Below are 18,198 nucleotides of genomic sequence, written 5' to 3'. Positions count from 1 at the left end.
ACCATGGGCCTCTGGCAGGTCTCTAAGTGACTTGCCAGCAGGAGGGTGAAGGCAGAGAGGGGGGAAGGGTCCTAGGACCCTCCTTGGGAGAGGTCACACCCACAAGGAGGCATCATCAGGCTGTGACCTGATTGACAGGCTAGACTCCACCCCTCCACTTAAAGCTGACACGAAATTATGTAACTACCACAGCATCCCATTGGAAATATTAGGAAAACTTCAACATTTTTCATTAAACACCTTGAGGGAATAATTTGCTGGGGGGTGAGGGTGGGCTGAGTCAGTCTTAGGGGACAGGGTTGTCAGTTAGCATAGCATAGTCCACAAGAACTGTGTTCTACATGCTTTTTTGGTGAGTAGTGACTGGAATCTTTTGAAGGGGGAACACACACTATGTTTGAGTCGGTGAGAAAGTATTTACAGGGGCAGGTAAAAGTCAAGGAAGTCACAGGAGTGAGGCGGGAGACTATGGGGACAAGACTCAAAAGGAGCCCTGCCTCATCTCCAGCCCCAAGAAGGGTGGCCAACAGCTAGGACCCAGGAAGAGTGGGATCAGAAAGCACAGGGATGGCGCCTCTGGGTTTGGGGGACTCGGGAGCTTGTAAATATTGACGACTTTCAGAAAGGATGGGAGATGGAAGGGTGCCCCCTAGACGTCCTTGCAGGGATAAAGTCTTTCTAGGCTCAAGGGCCTTCAACGTTCAGTCTGGTCAGTGAAGGGAAGGAAGACACAGGACCTTAATCGAGGGATGCTGCAAGCTTGTGGGCGTTCATCTAAAATGCAGCTACTGGTTTCTCCCTGCCAAGAGGAAAGAAGAGTGATGAAATCAAAGACATACAAAGAGTTAGTCCAGCGGACCAAAAGTCCCTCCGAACTCCAGCTTCCATGACTCCGAGATCAGAAGTAGATAGTGCCCAGCTACCACTACTACCTAGAGTGTTACAGAGCACACCTGCCCGTTTAAGATCCTGACCTTTCAGAAGCAACTGCTGGGTCTTTCTCGTGAGGTGCTTCTGGATGGGTTCAAGCCATCAACCTCTTCAGTGACTAATCCAGCCTCTCGTTGTTCTTGCCATCCAGGGACTCCTGAGGGCATGCTTGCTTTTGTTGCTGGATGCCGGCAAGTCAGTCCGACTCCCAAAGACCCCATGCTTAACAACACATTGCCAGGTCCTGCACCTTCCTTGCAATAGAATACCTGTTGAGGCCATTGTTAAAGCCACTGTGTCATCTTGAGCCTCATCTTTTCACTAACCCTCTATGCATCAGGTACAAAATTATGTCATCTTCATATTGAGTGAATGAGCCTCCAATTCTAATGCCTAATTCTTCACAGGCCATTTTCTTGGATTATCTACTCAGCATGCAGACTGAACAGTGGTAACAAGGTACAAGTGTGACGCATGCCTTTTTACAATTTAAACTATGCACTATCTCCTTGTTCTGGTCAAATGACTGACTCTTGTTCTCAGGTACCATGAGTACAATGAAATGCTCTGGAATTTTCATTCCTCAAATTGTTATTCATAACTTGTGATGATCCACAAAACCGATTGCCGTAGTATAGCCAATAAAACCCAGGTCAACATCTTCTCTGGTGTTTTTTACATTGAATCAAGCATACAACCTAATTTACATCTAGTGTCTTTGAATTTCATTTGATTAAAAAACACAATGGTGAGGTTTTGTTGGAAATAGCCTTTTTACTCGGAGATAAAATTGAAATGTTCCTTTATATATGTGAATCAGGTTCCTGATTTTATTTACAGATTAACTGTCAAACTCAAAAATCTCACAGCCTTTGGCTATATACAAATAGCCATTACTTCTATGCCATGTATTTAATTTGCCAAAGTCAGTCAAATGCTATGAAATATAACGAGAGGACATCAATCCTTAAGGAAAATTAGTTGGTGCTGTGGGTTAGACATTTGACTGCTAACAACATGGTTGGCTATTCAAGGATTTCAGCAACTCCTGGGGAAAAAGATGAGGATGTCCGCTCCTGTAAAGACTTGCAGTCTTGGAGACACTTGCTGGGGATGCTGTCAGCCAAAATCAACTTGATAGCAATGCTTTTTGTTTTGTTTTTTATATCAATAGTTAATTTTGTAAATAATTAGAAAATAAACACAATTTGTGAATGTAGATACAAGTATCTTCAACAAAACCCTAGAAAATCAAGGCCAGCAACATACAGAAAGTATTATGCCCCTGACCAAATGGAATTTATTCCAGGAATGCATGTTTGGTTTGTTATATGGAAATGAATTGACCTAATACATCACACAGTTACATTTGAGAATAAAATCACAGGATCATCTTAACAATGGCAGACAAAGAACTTGAAAATGTTCTAATACTTTATGATAGAAATATTCAACCAGCTGGGAGTAATAAGTAAATTCCTCAAAATAATAAAGACCATCAATGAAACAACCGTATCAAAATTAGAAAAACGTAAAGAGCAAAAACAATATTGTAAGTAAAACTATCTCCATTTGCATAAGACATGATCCATACAACATTCTAAGGACTCCACTAAAAAACCTCTGGAATAATAAATTAGTCTAACAAACAGGCAGAATATAAGAGCAATAAACAAAAATCTATTATGTTTCTATAGCCAGCGATAATCCCAAAGTGAAAACAGGACGGATAAACTGCAAAGCACCTCATAGCAGAGGTGAACTTAGAAGACATGATGAGTGAGAAGGGTCAGTCCCCAAAGGGCAGATATGGTATGAGACCACTTTTGTGAAAAGTTGAGGACAGGTTTTTACTTGGAAGAAAACCTTTTTTAGGGGGAGGGGGAGAGGATTGTTTTTGTGTGTCGTTAGGAGCCCTTCCGTCAGTTCTGACTCAGAGTGCCCTGTGAACGCTGGAGCAGAACATTGCTAGTCCTGCAGCATCCACACAACTGTTTTAATGTTTGAGCCCATTTCTTCAACCACTGTGTCAACTCATCTCCTCTTCCAGCGCTTTTTCACTGACTCCGCTTTCCCAAGCATGAGGTCCTTTCCCAGAGGCTGATCTCTCCTGATAACACATGTCCAGCGTACATGAGACAGTTTCATGCTTCTAAGGAACATTCTGCCTGTATTTCTTCCAAGGGGGATTAGTTATGTTCTGTCAGTCCATAGTATACTTTCAATATTCTCCAACACCATAATTCAAATGCATCAATTCTTGGTCTTCCTTATTCATTGTCCAACTTTCACCTGCATATGAGGCAATGGAAAATACCATGGCTTGGCTCAGACATAAGTTTGTGCTCAAAGTAGCATCCTAACTCTTCAACACATTAAAGAGGTCTTGGGCAGCAGATTTGCACAATGGAATAACGTCATTTGACTTCTTGATTGCTTCTTTCATAGGTGTTGATTCTGGAGTCAATGAAGCAAAATTAAACCAGTATTTCAAATAACAGCAATAAGAGGGATGTTGGCTACAGACGATGGTGGGGGATTCTGGGAGGAGTAAAAAAGTGGAAGGCAACAGAGTAAAAAAGTGGAAGGCAACTGTTTGTTGTATATTCAATTTTGCAATAATGGTGATCTATGTATGAGTGGGTGCATGGATAGACAAAGTAGATGTGAGAGGAAATTTTTTAAAATTAAGGAAACATCCCCATTAATAATAGCAATAAAATATCTATCCAGGTCAGATAAACCCCTCAGGACCAATAATAAGAGTAGTGATACCAGGAGGGTAGGGGGAAGATGTGGGGGAGAGAGGGAGAACCATTCACAGTGATTGACATATAATACCTCCCCAGGGGATGAACAATAGAAAAGTGGGTGAAGGGAGACAGCAGTCGGTGTAAGACATGAAAACATAATAATGTGGTAGTTACATAATCTGGTGTCAATTTGGGACTTGAGAGGATCAGGTCATAGCCAATGAGGCCTCTGTGTGGCCATGACCTCCTGAGAGTTCTGGGAAATCCATTTTTTCTTCCTTGGAGGTGGGATACACCTCTCTCTCTGCTCACTCCCTGTGAGACATTGCAGCTGACAAGACACATGGAACTACCCTACTGCCCTGAGCTGGAGAAGCCACTTGGAGACCCCTGTCAGCTCTGAGATGCTTACAATGCTACTGGATCCAAAGACTTTCTACCCACTGGCCTGTTTATTGTCCTGCATTCGGCATCGTTGCATGTGTTATGTGAGTCTGAAGAGGACTTTATAGATTGATATTGGACATATGGGCTAATGTCGGCCTTATGGACTGGGTTGGGATGCTTTCTTAACGTACAATTTCCCTTTATGTAAAACGCTCTCTTATACATATGAGTCTCCTTGGATTTGTTTCTCTAGTCTACCCAGACTAACACAAGTAATTTACAAATTATCAAGTGTTCATCGGGGAGGGAATGTGGGGGTTGGGTGGGTTGGGAATGAGGAGCTGATACTAAGGGCTCAAGTAGAAAGAAAATGTTTTGAAAATGATGGTGGCAACAGGTATATATACAAATGTGCTTGACACGATGGATGGATGTATGGATTGTAATAAGAACTGTAAAACCCCCCAATAAAATGATTTAAAACATAGCCACAAAAAGAATAAAATATCTAGGACTACATTTAATGAAAGAAATTTAAAACTTGGACGCTGGCAACTGTAAAGCATTGTTGAAAGAAATGAAAGATCTGAATAAATTGGAAGATATCCTCCCATGTTCATGTATTAGGAGAGTTAATATTGTTAAATGATAGTACTCCTAAGTTGATCTACAGGTTCAATGCAATCTCTATCGAAATCCTAGATGGTTTGGGGTTGTTTTTTTTTCCCTCAGGAACTGACAAGCCAATTCTAAAATTCATAGGGGAATGCAAGGGTCTCAGGACAGCAACAAACAATCTTGAAAAATAAAAACTAAGTTGGAAGACTTAATTCCTAATTTCAAAATGTACTGTAAAGCTACAATAATCAAGACAGTGGACTGGCTTAAGGATGGATACATAGATGAATGGGATAGAATTGAGAATCTACAAATAAACCCTCAACCTTTGGTCAATTGATATTCAACAATCGGTCCAAGGTAATCCAACGGGAAAAGCATAATCCTTCCAAGGAATCGTGCTGGGACAACTAGATCTTCACATGCAAGCAAATGACTTTGAACCCTACCTCTGAGAATTCATGACAATTCATTAAAAATGCATCACGGTCCTAGACCACTGCCATCAGGTCTGTTTCAACTCGTAGGCATCATACTATCCAGGGTCTCTGAGGCTTTAGTCTTCACAGACAGGAGCAGAGTGCCTCGTCTTTCTTCTCCAGAGTGGCTGGTGGGCTTGAACTGCAGACCAGGCAGTTAGCAGCCCTAGAGTTAGGAGCTAAAACTATTAAAAACCCTTAGAAGAAAACCTAGGCATTAATCTTTGCAACCTTAGGTTTCTGAAATACAGCACCAAAAGTACTAGTAGGCAAAAAGAAACTGCTGTTTGGTTTTAAGGTAACTTTAGGGGACATGTAGGAATAAGGTTTAAGGATTCTCTCAGGGGTTCATCCAGTCTCAATGGCTTCAGGAAGTCTGGAGCCCATGAGAATTTGAAATTTTATTCCACATTTTCACTTTTTAAACAAATTAGGATTCTTCTATAGAATTTTGATCAAAATGTTCAGTTACAGTAGTGGGGCACTATCAAGTTATTTGGGTCTCATGACAAAAGTGGCCTTAATAGGATATTTTGAAACATACAGGTTTTTTAATCTTTTTATTGAGTTCAATTTATTTTATGTTTGGCTACTGGTGCTTTTGGTATGGTATTTCACACACAACAAACCAGTTGATCCAAACTTGTGGCAACTCAATACAACTGTGCTTGGCAGGGCATCCAATGGCCGATTTGGGGAGAGTGGCTCACCAGGCCTTTCTTCTGAGGCATCTCTGGGTGGACTTGAACCACCAACCTTTCAGTTAGCAGCCAAGTTCTTCAGCCATTTGTCTCACCCAGGGATTCCTTCATACATATTAGCATACGAATTAAGAAGAAGTAGAATGGACAGTAGTATTCTTTGTCAAAAAGATGGAGAAATTGGAGCCCCCTATGCATTGTTGGTAGGTTGGCAAAAATGGTGTAACCACTTTGAAAATCAGTTTGGTAATTTTTCAAAAAGTTCAATATATAATAATCCTACATCCAAGAGAACTGAAAACATTCCCACCCAAAAACTTGTGCGCAGATGTTCATATAGCATTATCCATAATAGAGTGACAATAAAAGCAATACAAATTTACATAAACCTGTAAATGTATACATGTATCAAATGTGTTTAGCTCCATCTAAGAAAAATATCCCTCACTCAGTCATGAAAAAGAAATGAAATTCTTATACACACTACAACTTGGATAATCATGCTAAATGAAAAAGCCAGTCATAAAAGACCCTCCTAGTGTGTAAGTCCATTTATGTGAAGTGATCCTATGAGGCAAATCCATAGAGCAGATTGGCGGCCGCCTCCGGCGGGGGATGTAGCAGTCCTGGTGGAGTAGCAGCTCATGCACTGGGCTGTTAACTGCTCCACAGAGAAAGATAAGGCTTTCTGTTTCAATAAAGATTTACAGACCCCAAGCCCCACAGGGGCAGTTCTACTCTGTGGTACAAGAATCAACTCAGGGGTAGTGGCTTTGGTTTTGAGATGGCTGGAGTTGGGAGGGTGGAATCAGGGATGGCAATCGACCAGTGTTAACAGATTCATGTTGGTTAATGGGTACAAAGGTTACAAGAGGTCTTTTTGGAGTATTGAAACTGTTCTAAACATAGTTTGTTTCGATGGTTACACAACTTTGTGAGCATAAAACATTAACATGTTCAACACATTTAAGATTTGTTTGTATACCACTACACATCAGAATGGCTGAAAGTCAAAATACACTACCAAATGTTGGCAAGATTTGGGAGTAATTGAAATCTTTGATGAATTAAAACCATGGATGACGGGAGTATAAAGTTGTGTAATCACTTTCCAAAACTGTTCAATTTCTTTTTTTATTAATACATCTTTTTATTGGGGCTCAATTTCTTATAAAACTAAAATACATCTACCCCATGATCTAGCAATTCTACTCACAAGTATTTGCCTAAAATTAAGACAAGTGTCCACAGTGAATAAAGAATGTTCATAGCAGGTGTGTTAGAGTAGACTAGAGAAACAAATTCATAGACACTCATGTGTATAAGAAAGAGATTTATATACAAGAGCAATTGAATATTGAGAAAACATCCCAGCCCATCCAGATTAACTCAATAAATCCATTATTAGCCCATATGCCCGATACCAATTTATAAAGTCTTCTTGAGGCTCACAAAACTCATGCAATGGTGCTGAATTCAGGAAGATCACAGGCCAGTGCATACAAAGTCTTGTGGGTCCAGTGGCCTTGTAAGCATCTCAGCACTGACAGGGGTCTACACTTGGTTCTTTCAGCCCCAAAACTCTGCCTCAGGGTAGCTTGATGTGGCTTCTCAGAAATGCCTTGCAGGGAGTGAGCCTTGTCAGTGGAGAGTCCAAGGGAGACTCTCCAAGGGAGGGAGCGAGAGATAGAGGGAGTGTCTCTCACCTCCAAGGAGGAAACACAGCAATTCTCAGAATCCTCTGGGGAAGGCCATGTCCACACAGAGGCCTCATTGGCTATACAACGATTGACAAGCTAGATTCCACCCCTTCACTCATAATCTCAAATTGACAACAGATTATATAACTACCAAGGCAGGTTTGTGCACAGTGGCCTAAAATGGAAAGCAATCTGTATATCCATCAACAAGTGACTCATTTTGGTATAGTCACAGTGGGAAGATAAAGACATGACCTCCGCCCTTCTACAACACTGGCACAGCTCTGTCACTCAGAGAGCACATGCTATATCACTGAATGATATGAGGTTCTAAAACAGGAAAGGAAAAGTAAGCAAACAATTGCATTTACAGTAACATCTAAAAGGATAAAATGCCGAGGAATCAACTTAACCAGGGAAACAAAAAGATGTGTACATTGAACACTATAAAATGCTGCCGAACGAAATCGAAGCATAGATAAATGGAGAGAGATTCCCTCTTCCAGACTTGAAAGACTTATATTGTAAAGAGGTCAAACCTCTCCAAAGTGATCTGCAGAGTCAGTGCAATCCCCACCGAAATTCCCACAGCCTCTTTTGTATTACGGAAAAGCCAGTCCTGAAATGTAATTGGAATTGCAGGGACCCCTGAGTAGGCAAAGTAATTGTGGAAAAGAATAGAGTAGGGTTCAAATGTCTCACTTTAATGGTAATAAAAGGCAAGGTCAACTGGCTATGGTGTTCAAAATCCTTAATTATCTCTTCCTCAGAGCCGTGATTATATCTTATTTTGAGGTTAAAGATGGAAAACAATCAGCAAATATGTACATTTTACCAGCCGCTCCTTGGGAGAAGAATGTTGACAGTCTGCTTTGGTAAAGATGGTTGTTGTCAGGTGCCATCTAGTCCGTTCTGACTCGTAGCATCCCCAGGTATCACAGAATGAAACACTGCCTGGTCCTGGGCCAGCCTCATAATTGTCCTTTTGTTCAAGCCCATTGTTGTGGCCACTGTGTCACTCCATCTCTCTGAGGGCCTTTCATCTTTTTGCTACCCCACCCCTCCACACACACACACACACACACACACACACACACACACACACACCTTGCCAAGCACGAGATCCTTCTCCAAGGATTGGTCTCTCCTGACAACATGTCAGATGTGTGGGAGATGACGTCTAGCCATCTTTGCCTCTAAGGAGGATTCTGGTTGTACTTCTTCCAAGACAGATGTGTTTGTTCTTTTGGCAGTCCATGGGACTTTCCATATTGCTCATGAAGATCATAATTCCAATGAATCATTTTCCTTCAGTCTTCCTTATTCAAGATCCAACTTTCCAGTGCACACGAGGCAATTGAAAATCTCATAGCTTTTCTGTTGGGTTTACCGGTTTGTGAAGGACAGAAGGTGTGGATGCACAGAGATAATAGCTGATGCAAGAGTTTTTAGGGGACATAAGGGTGAGTTGGGGGTGGGGCAATGGAGAGAGGGGATTTAGGGAATAAATAACGAAGGTGGGAGGGAGAGTGAGCACTGGAATGGAAGATGATTACATAACTCATTTTAAAGGGGATTTAATCATGGGGGAAAATGTGCTGCAATTGATTATGGTAATGATTATATAATTCTTGATATGATTGAACTATTGAATTGTATAATATGTGGGTTAAGTGCCAATAATATTGTTTAAAAAAAAAAATACCATGGCTTAGGTCAAGTGCACCTTGGTCTTCAAAGCAACCTCCTGCTTTTCAACACTTCAAAGAGGTCTTGTGCAGGAAGTTTACCCAAAGCAACACAGCATATGGTCTCGGCACCACCAATCCAAGGAGCATTGTGGCTCTAACAAGATTAAATTCTTGACAACTTCAAACTTTTCTCCATTTATCATGATGTTACTTATTGGTCCAGTTGTGAAGACTGTGGTTTTCTTTATATTAAATTATCATCCATGCTGAAATACTGGATCTTTACTAGCAGCAAGTCTTCCTCATTTTCAGCAAGCAAGGCTATGTAGTCTACACAGCGCAGATTGTTAACAAGCTTTCCCGATGCCATGTGCTTCTTCATATAATCCATCTTCTCTGATCATTTGCTCAGCATGCATAATCACTTAGTACGGTGAGAGAATACAACCCTCCCACACATCTTTCCTGCTTGTAAACACTCAGTATTCCCTTGTTCTGTGCGCACACCTGCCCCTTCCTCTGCGTACAGGTTCTGCAGGAGCACAATGAAGTATCCTGGAATCCCCATTTTTCTCAAGGGTATCTACAGTTTGTTATGATCCACACAGTTGAATGCCTTGGTATAATCAATAAAACACAAGTAAGCATCTTTCTGGGATTCTCTGCTTTTAGCCTAGAGCCATCTGACATCAGCAATGATATCTCTTATCCCATGTCCTCTTCTGAATCCAGCCTGAACCTCTCAGAGTTCCCTGTCAATGCATTACTCCAACTGTTGTTGGATGATCTTAAGCCAAATTTTACTTGTGTGTGGTACTAATGATGTTGTGCTATACTTTGAGCATTCTGTGGGGTCACCTTTCTTTAGAATGGGTACAAAGATGAATCCTTGTCAGCTGTAAAGATTACAGCTTTGGGATCCCCGTGGCACAGTTCTGCTCTGTCCTGGAGAGAATCAACTGGGTGGCAGTGGGTTTGGTTTTTGGTAGCAAAAAATGGTTAAGTGTTTTGCTAACTGAAAGGCTAGAGTTTGTAATCCACCCAGAGGCTCTGCAGGAGAAAGACCCAGTGACCCAATTCAGATGACAGCCAGATGAACCCTCTTGGGAAATTCTACTGAGCTGGAAGTGACTGAAGAGCACCTAACAACTCGCGAACACAAGTCCATCAAAACATAGGCTGTCTTTACGTGCAGGCCCAAATCTAAAAAACACTCTCAACCTGCAACACACACATACATGTTATGCAGTTAGTTTATTTTCCTCTGTTATACTTGCCTTGATTATATTTATTGAAATGTATTTTAGGTCTGCGGAATTTGATAGTAAAAATATGGTTTATATTTTAAATGTCTGCTTTTTATTTAATTTATCTAGTAATTCATTTTTATTGAATTGTACGAATGCATTATTTATAACAGAATTTTAAAAATATCCCCCATGCGGCCCCTCCCCCCCGGTCTTTCCTTATTATTTGAGAAGCTGCAGGCATCGACTTCCCGTGTGTGGTGGAGATGGATTCCCCCAGATGAATGACAGTGGCCCGCTGTGCAAACCTCTTTTAAAACAGCAGCTTTGCTTTTTTTGTTTGGTTTTGTTTTGCAAAATATCTGAAGAATGTCTGTGTTCTTATATGTGCTAAGAGAAAATCTAAAAAAATTAATCCATTAAAAAACAACAACAACCGTGGGTCGATCAAAACTTTGGATTTTGTGAAGTCCAATGGAGAGGCTAAAAAAAGAGCCATTTCCAATACCAGCAGCCAAGTTGAATGGATTGCTCTGAGCCTCCCTTCTTCGTCTTCTCCACTAGAGGGGAGTCAAGAAGTACGTATACCAGCATGGTGCATCCAAAAACATCAACCTGGCTCTTAAACCAAGAGCCTGAAAGCAGAGCAGGAAAAAAATAAAAACACAGACCAAGACCCATGACCCAGTGAATATTTATCACGCACCTGTACTGTGCTGGATTATTCTAAGACTCAACAAAGGCTTCAAAGCCCAGTCCCTATGTCTTTGTAGCTAAAAGTCCAAGACTGGATGAAAATGAAGCAAAACCTAAGACCAAAGTAACAGGGCTTTTCTCCAGGGCAGCAGCCTGGAGTGGGGTGGGCAGGACTGTCTACTTTGACAGCCCCAGATCACAAGGTACAGAGGGCACAGGCCAGGACATCACCAGACATTGCTGAGTCTTTGCTTAGACACACACACACATACACATGTGTTCTTTTATTCTGGGCTTACGCTCCAATCCTGGGCACAGCCATGAACCAGACAAATGACTTCTGCCTGCATGGTGTTTAGAGACTGTATCTAGCCCTTCAGGTGGAGCCAGGAGGGCCCTGGGAGCTGTTCTGATTTCAAACCAGCAGCTCCTTCGCAAGTGGAACCTAGGCAAGTGGGCTGCTCGCGTGGTGGCTGCCTTGAAAAGTATTCTCTCTTTGTTTTTTAAAATCATTTTATTGGGGTGCATACAACTCTTAGCACAATCCATCCATCCATCCATTGTATATCAAGCACATGTGTACATTTGTTGCCCTTATCGTTCTCAAAACATTTGCTGAAAAGTGTTCTCCTAAAGCAGGAGGAAAGTAAGCAAGTAAACAGGAGACTAATGAGCAAACTGCAGCGGGAGCTAGCACTGCCTTGACCGCAAGATCAGAAAAAATGGCCAAACCTGGGCCAGCTTGCCAGGGAAGGATGTCACCTTTTGACTCTCACAGAATTTCACTGAAGTGAGTCTTTGAAATCCAGAGGAAGAGGGGCCCACGCACAGAGGAACTCAGCCCACGTGTTCTCCAGCCTTGTTCCGAGACTGCAGACACAGGATGGCCTCACACCAGCGCCTGCTGACCACTGCTTGAGGCACTACTGGTAATGACTAAGAGCCTGCCTCAAGACCCCACACATCTTCTTTAAAGGGATATAGTCATTGTGCCAGAGCTTCCGTTTCCCCAAATATCGAGTACAGATAATCGTGGCACACCAGAAAAGGCACGCTGGTGGCACAACGGATAAGCCCTGAGCTGCCAACCAAGCAGGTGATGAGAGGGCGACATGACATAATGCATGTGAGGTTTAGAATGTAGCTCAGGGCCTGTCAGTTACAAAAACAGAGGGAAACCTAGAAAGCGCCTCACCCTAGCCTTCCCAGAGGTGGGGACTGAGGCCAAGAAGCTGAGTAAGATGGACTGGGGTGCCAAATTTAGTTTGGAAATGCTGGCTCTACAAATGGACCTAGGAATGCCACTTAAATCTCTAAGCCCTAGTTTCCTTATCTGTTTAATGGGGCAGAAGGTTGTCCCAAAGATGCCAAAAACCAAACTTACTGCCATCAAGTCGATGCCGACTCAAAGCAAGCCTATAGGACAGAGTAGAATTGCCTGCTATGAATTTCTGAGGCTGTAACTGGTTACAGGAGTAGAAAGCCCTGTCTCTCTCTCTCTCTCTCTCTCTCTCTCTCTCTCTCTCTCTCTCTCTCTCTCTCTATCTCTCTCTCTCTCTCTCTTTCTCTCTCTCTCAGAGAGGCTGGTGGTTTCAAACTTCTGACCTTGCAGTTAGGAGCCTGGGGCATAACCACTATGTCACCAGGGCTCCCTGTGCTGAAGAGCAAATGAGATAAATTGATGAAGCGTATGTGACACCAGGCCTACCATATAGTATAGTTGCCCCCTAAAGGTTCTTTTGTTTTCTCTCTTCTCTTTGCTCATTGTGGTATTACATCATCTGGTGTCAATTTGGGACTAAAGAGGATTAAGAGCGAAGGGGTGGAGTCTAGTCTGTCAGTCGGGTCATAGCCAAAGAGGCCTCTCTGTGGGCATGGCCTTCTCCTGAGAATTCTGGGAACTAGGATATTTCCTCCTTGGAGGCAGGAGGCTCTATACTGACAAGATTCGAGACTCACTCCCTGAGAGATGCTCTACTGACAAGACACCTGGTGCTACGCCCTGGGAGCTGGAGAAGTCACGTGGACCTACCCTGAGGCAACCAGACCTCTGGAGCTGGAGAAGTCACGTAGAAACCCCTGCCAGCACTGAGATGCTTACACTGCCACTGGATCCACAAGATTTCCAACCCACTGGCCTGTGATCCTCCCGCATTTGGCATCATTGCATGTATATCATGAGTCTGAAGAGGACTTTATAGGTTGGTATCGGATTTATGGGCTAATATTGGACATATGGACTTGATCTGGACTGGGCTGGGATGTTTTCTCAATATTCAACTGCTCTTGTATATAAACCTCTTAGATACACGTGAGTGTCTATGAATTTGTTTCTAGAGTCTACCCAGACCAACACAGTCATCCAGAGTCTTACTTGATCCAAACTTGGAAAATTCAGAGTTCATGCCGACCTTTGCCGTGGAATCTTGTAAGTCTGGCCAACCTGGACTCAAAGTTGTGACAGCAGGTTGTGTGACAACAGCCCGGGGTGGTCCAGGGCCATGAGGCACAGGAGTCAGTGGGCTCAGAAACAGGTCTGGAAGTGGGTACACCCCTAGCACCCCCAGGATGAATACAGCCCCCATCTAACTTTCAGAACTGGGAGTGAGTGCATTAGTGAGGGTAGAGACGCTCTCAGAGACATTGTTCCACTGCTGAGAGCAGGGTTTTGCCCAGGACAGCGACACTCTGACTTCAGAAGACTTGTCACATGTGAACACCCTCATCCACCTTCAGTGCAAGGTTGACCGCTTTGTCCTGGAGTTTGGTTCTGTCCTGGCTCCTGCCACTGTCCTGCTCCCCCTACCCTAGCCCTGGGCCTGTGAAAATGGAAAGAACCAGGCTCTGAGGTCAAGGGCACTGGGGCAGGGACCTGTGCTTCCCCTGCCCCCAGAGGTGTCCTTCCTTTGATCTGAGCCTTCATTTCCTGCTATTTGTCCCTGGAACCAAATTTGCTACTTTCAGCTTTGATACAATGCTCTCCTCCCACCCCTGCCTTTCAGTGAAGAGGGCAGGGGAGCCTCCCCTTCGGAAACGGAAACCAGGAGGGCAAACAGAGAAAGAGTGATACTGCTCTCTGTGGAAATCTTCTCAGGAAAGAACTCACCCCTGGTGAAATCTGTGAACAGAGCTGACGAGATATGGAAAATGGAGCCCCGAGAAGATTAGCAGCTGTCAGTCTGCTTCATCACGCGGGTCCTCTACGGGACACGTGGGTCTGGGATGGAAAATGAGCAGGAGACGCTGGTCTGAGCTTGTTTCTCTGCAAGTACAGACCCATGGACTTGAACAGGAACATCCCAAGAGAGCAGTTCTGCTGGGGAGGGGGCGGAGATCAGTGACAAAAGTCATGTATTGGGGTGTGGGAGACTCAATAGTAAAACGCAAGGAGAGGCTGAGCCCAAGGTCACAGACACTGCTGGGCATGGTGAAGCCCTAAACTAAGCCCACTACCACCAAGTCCATCTGTCCTATAGGACCGACTAGAACTAGCCCAAAGGGTTTCCAAGGTGTCTCATGGGTTTGAACTGCCAACCTTCTCGTTAGCAGCCAAGCACTCTTATTCATAGCCCCACCACAAACGTAAACCAAGTTTTTGGAAGGCTGTTAGTATGGATAATTTTCTAGAAAACAGCATAGGGGAGTAATAAATGATGCTCATCCGCAAAGATAATTCAGTGTTGTTTGCCATGCTAACAAATGCTCAAAAAACCTTGGTTTGGCTAAATAATGCTGTAGTGTCCCAAAGGTGGGGCATGATGCCAGCCGGTCAGCATGACGCTGCAGGAGAGCTCGTGAAGACATAGCTGTCAACAGACATTCAAAAACGGAAAGAGAAGGCTATCAAACAGGATGGGTGTGGGATCCTATTGTTTAAAAAATGATAAAACATAACATAAAACGCTGGAAGAACAAATACCCCAAAGCTATAGACGATTATCTCTGCCTAATGGAATCATGGGTGGTTTTTCTTTCCTTTGGTTGATTGATTTTTTTTCCATTTTCACTAATGGACGTGTACTACCTTGATAAATAAAAGTTATTTATAAAAATGAATGAAAAGGAAGCGGTCACTTGGAGATTTCTGCTTTGGGTTTGGGTCTTCCCGGATGCTATGTCATTTATACTTCAAAGCAGCTATTTGAGTTAAGTTTTATTGTGGCCTTTTACCGAGAAGCTGACAAAGTGACATTCTGTAACTTGCTGGAGGTCGCCCAGTAAAGTCAGTGCCGGGGTCACCATGCAAGTCAATTCCATCTGCCTCGAAAGCGGCCCTCTTCTTACTGAGTCCCCTCTAAGAAGCTTAGGTCCTTCTGTTTCCTTGCCATGGTCGCAGCTACCTTCTGCTTCTCCTGTCGTTCCAGTGGCTTTTCCCATCAGGAGAGAGGACAATATTGATGCCTGCAGCAGTCCTATGGGTGCAGGGCCCAGGGAGTTGCTTTATTTTTATTTATTTGAACTTTTGTTTGTAGAGGTAACTGTGTGTGTGTGTGTGTGTGTGTTACATCTCAGACCATCAACTCTGCATTCAGCAATCCAAACCACGCATCAGGCCCCCTATTCTATCCCACCCCCACTCCCCTTGTTTCCTTTTTCTTCTGATGAACTTCCCTCCTTGACACCCAAGTCTCTATACCCGTCAACCTTCTAGCCCATTGCTTCATTTCCCCACCTTTGCCTTCCCTCCCTTGAGAACCTCCAAAGGCTGTTCCCTTGGGTCTGCAAGGAAGAGATAAGCCAGTCAGGGTGCAGTATAGCACCAATGAAACACACAACTTTCTTCTGGATCTTTAATGCTCCTCCCCCACACACACCATCATGACCCCAATTCTACCTTACAAATCTGGCTAAATCAGAGCATGTACACTGGCACAGATAAGAGATCCCAACATAGGGAATCCAGGACAGATAAACCAATCAGGACCAACAATGAGGGCAGTGATACCAGGAGGGTAAGGGTAAGGTTGGGGAGTATGGTAGTTTCATAATCTGGTGTCAGTTTGAGAGAATGAAGAGTGAAGGGGTGGAGACTAGCCTGACAATCAGGTCATAGCCAAGGAGGCCTCTGTGTAGGTATGGCCTTCTCCTGAGGATTCTGGGAATTCCTCTATTCTTCCTTGGAGAAAGGAGACACACACTCTCTCTGCTCACTCGCTAGGAGACATTGCAGCTGACAAAACACATGGAACTACACGAGAGCCTTGGGAGCTGGAGAAGTCACATGGAGACCCCTGCCAACACTGTGATCTTCCTGCATTCGGCATCATTGCATGTGTTTCTTGAGTCTGAAGAGGACTTAGACTGGTATCGGACATATGGGCTAATATCAGACTTATGGACTTGATCTGGATGGGGCTGGGATGTTTTCTTAATGTACAATTACTCTTTATAGAAAGCTCTTTCTTATTCACATATGAGTCTCCCTGAATTTGTTTCTCTAGTCTACCTGGACTAACACAGGGAGAAAGGGGGAACGGATCACAATGATCGACATATAACCCCCTCCCAGGGGTACAGACAACAGAAAAGTGGATGAAGGGAGACAGTGGTTGGTGTAAGGCATGAAAAAAAAATTATAAATTATCAAGGGTTCATGAGGGAGGAAGCCTGGGAGGGGAGTTGAAATGAAAGGAAATGTTTTGAGAATGATGATGGCCACATATGTACAAATGTGCTTGACATGATGGATGTATGGATTGTGATAAGAGATGTAAGAACCCCCAATAAAATGATTTTTTAAAAAGAACCGTACTGAAATGAACATAGCATACATACGCCTATTAGTGTTACGTGTCTTACGTCTTTAGGTTGTAGCTCAGCAGAGATATTGCTTGATCATATGGAAGTTCCATTCACAGAGATTGCCTTGTGAACCAATGCATTCATTCCCTGCTTAACGATCTTTTATATTTGTTGATTAATTAGTAGAAATTGATCCCTTAGATGTGATACCAGCTAGGGGACTTGGTGAATCAAGGCTGTGAAGCCGTCAAACATAGGACCAAACTCAGGGCCTGGCTGGTGGACTCTGGCCTACGCTGGCTAGTTTCCTGTCCACCCTCTTTCAAGCTTGTTCCCATTGGGTCATTTGCAATAAACCTGTAGCTTCTGTAAATACCAGCAGCTGGGTGGCCCGCCAACCTCTGTGACCCCTGTCCATTGGGATCCACACACAGTTCCTGTCACTCAAACTGCCTGAGGAGGACATGTCAAACTCCACTCAATATTCACACTACTTAACATTATGCTTAGCATAGAGAGGACATGGGGTGAGCTTTGACTAAATCAATCCATGGCCACAGGAAATCAGCCCAGCCACTCCTCCAGAGTGCCTGGAGGGAAACCCCAGAAAAATTCCTCCCATTGTGTTCACAGTTACCTTTTGTTTCCCACTGTAAATCTGACCGAGAAGTTCCTGAATTGAGTAATGCATTGGACTCTTGTGGCGTAAATTAGAAAATACAACACTGAAATGTGTGTTTGCGTGAGTAGTAGCAGTAGTAGGAAGAGTAATAGTAAGAATAGTAGTAGTTGTCATTGTCGTCGTCGTAGCCAGCCTCTACATTTTAGGTGATGTTACCTGCTCCTGCACATGGAATAGCTGAGTGATTCAGGGGATTATCTTAAACTCCGTCTCTCTCAACTTCCAAACCTGTCCAATACAATGACTAGCTTGCTATCTTACTGGGAGGAATGAATTTAACTGTGATCTTTTACCTTGGCACTTGTAGCAACTAAAGTGTTAAAACACATGAGGGACTGTGGTATTACATAACTTCTTATCGACTTGATGATATAAAAGTGTAGGGTTGGTGTTCAACCTGTCAATCAAGTCACAGCCTGATGGTGCCTCCTTGTGGGCGTGGCCTTCTCATAAGGAGGGCCCTGGGAACCTCCCCTTCTCTCTCACTGCCTTCACCTTCCTGCTAGCAGACCCTGGTGGCTGCCAAGGCCCTGGATACGTCCTCCGCCATTAGGTACACGCCGACTCAGCAC

This window comes from Tenrec ecaudatus, chromosome 16 (assembly GCF_050624435.1).
Source record: "Tenrec ecaudatus isolate mTenEca1 chromosome 16, mTenEca1.hap1, whole genome shotgun sequence".
NCBI classification, from domain to species: domain Eukaryota; kingdom Metazoa; phylum Chordata; class Mammalia; order Afrosoricida; family Tenrecidae; genus Tenrec; species Tenrec ecaudatus.
Note: the sequence above shows the minus strand (reverse complement) of the source record.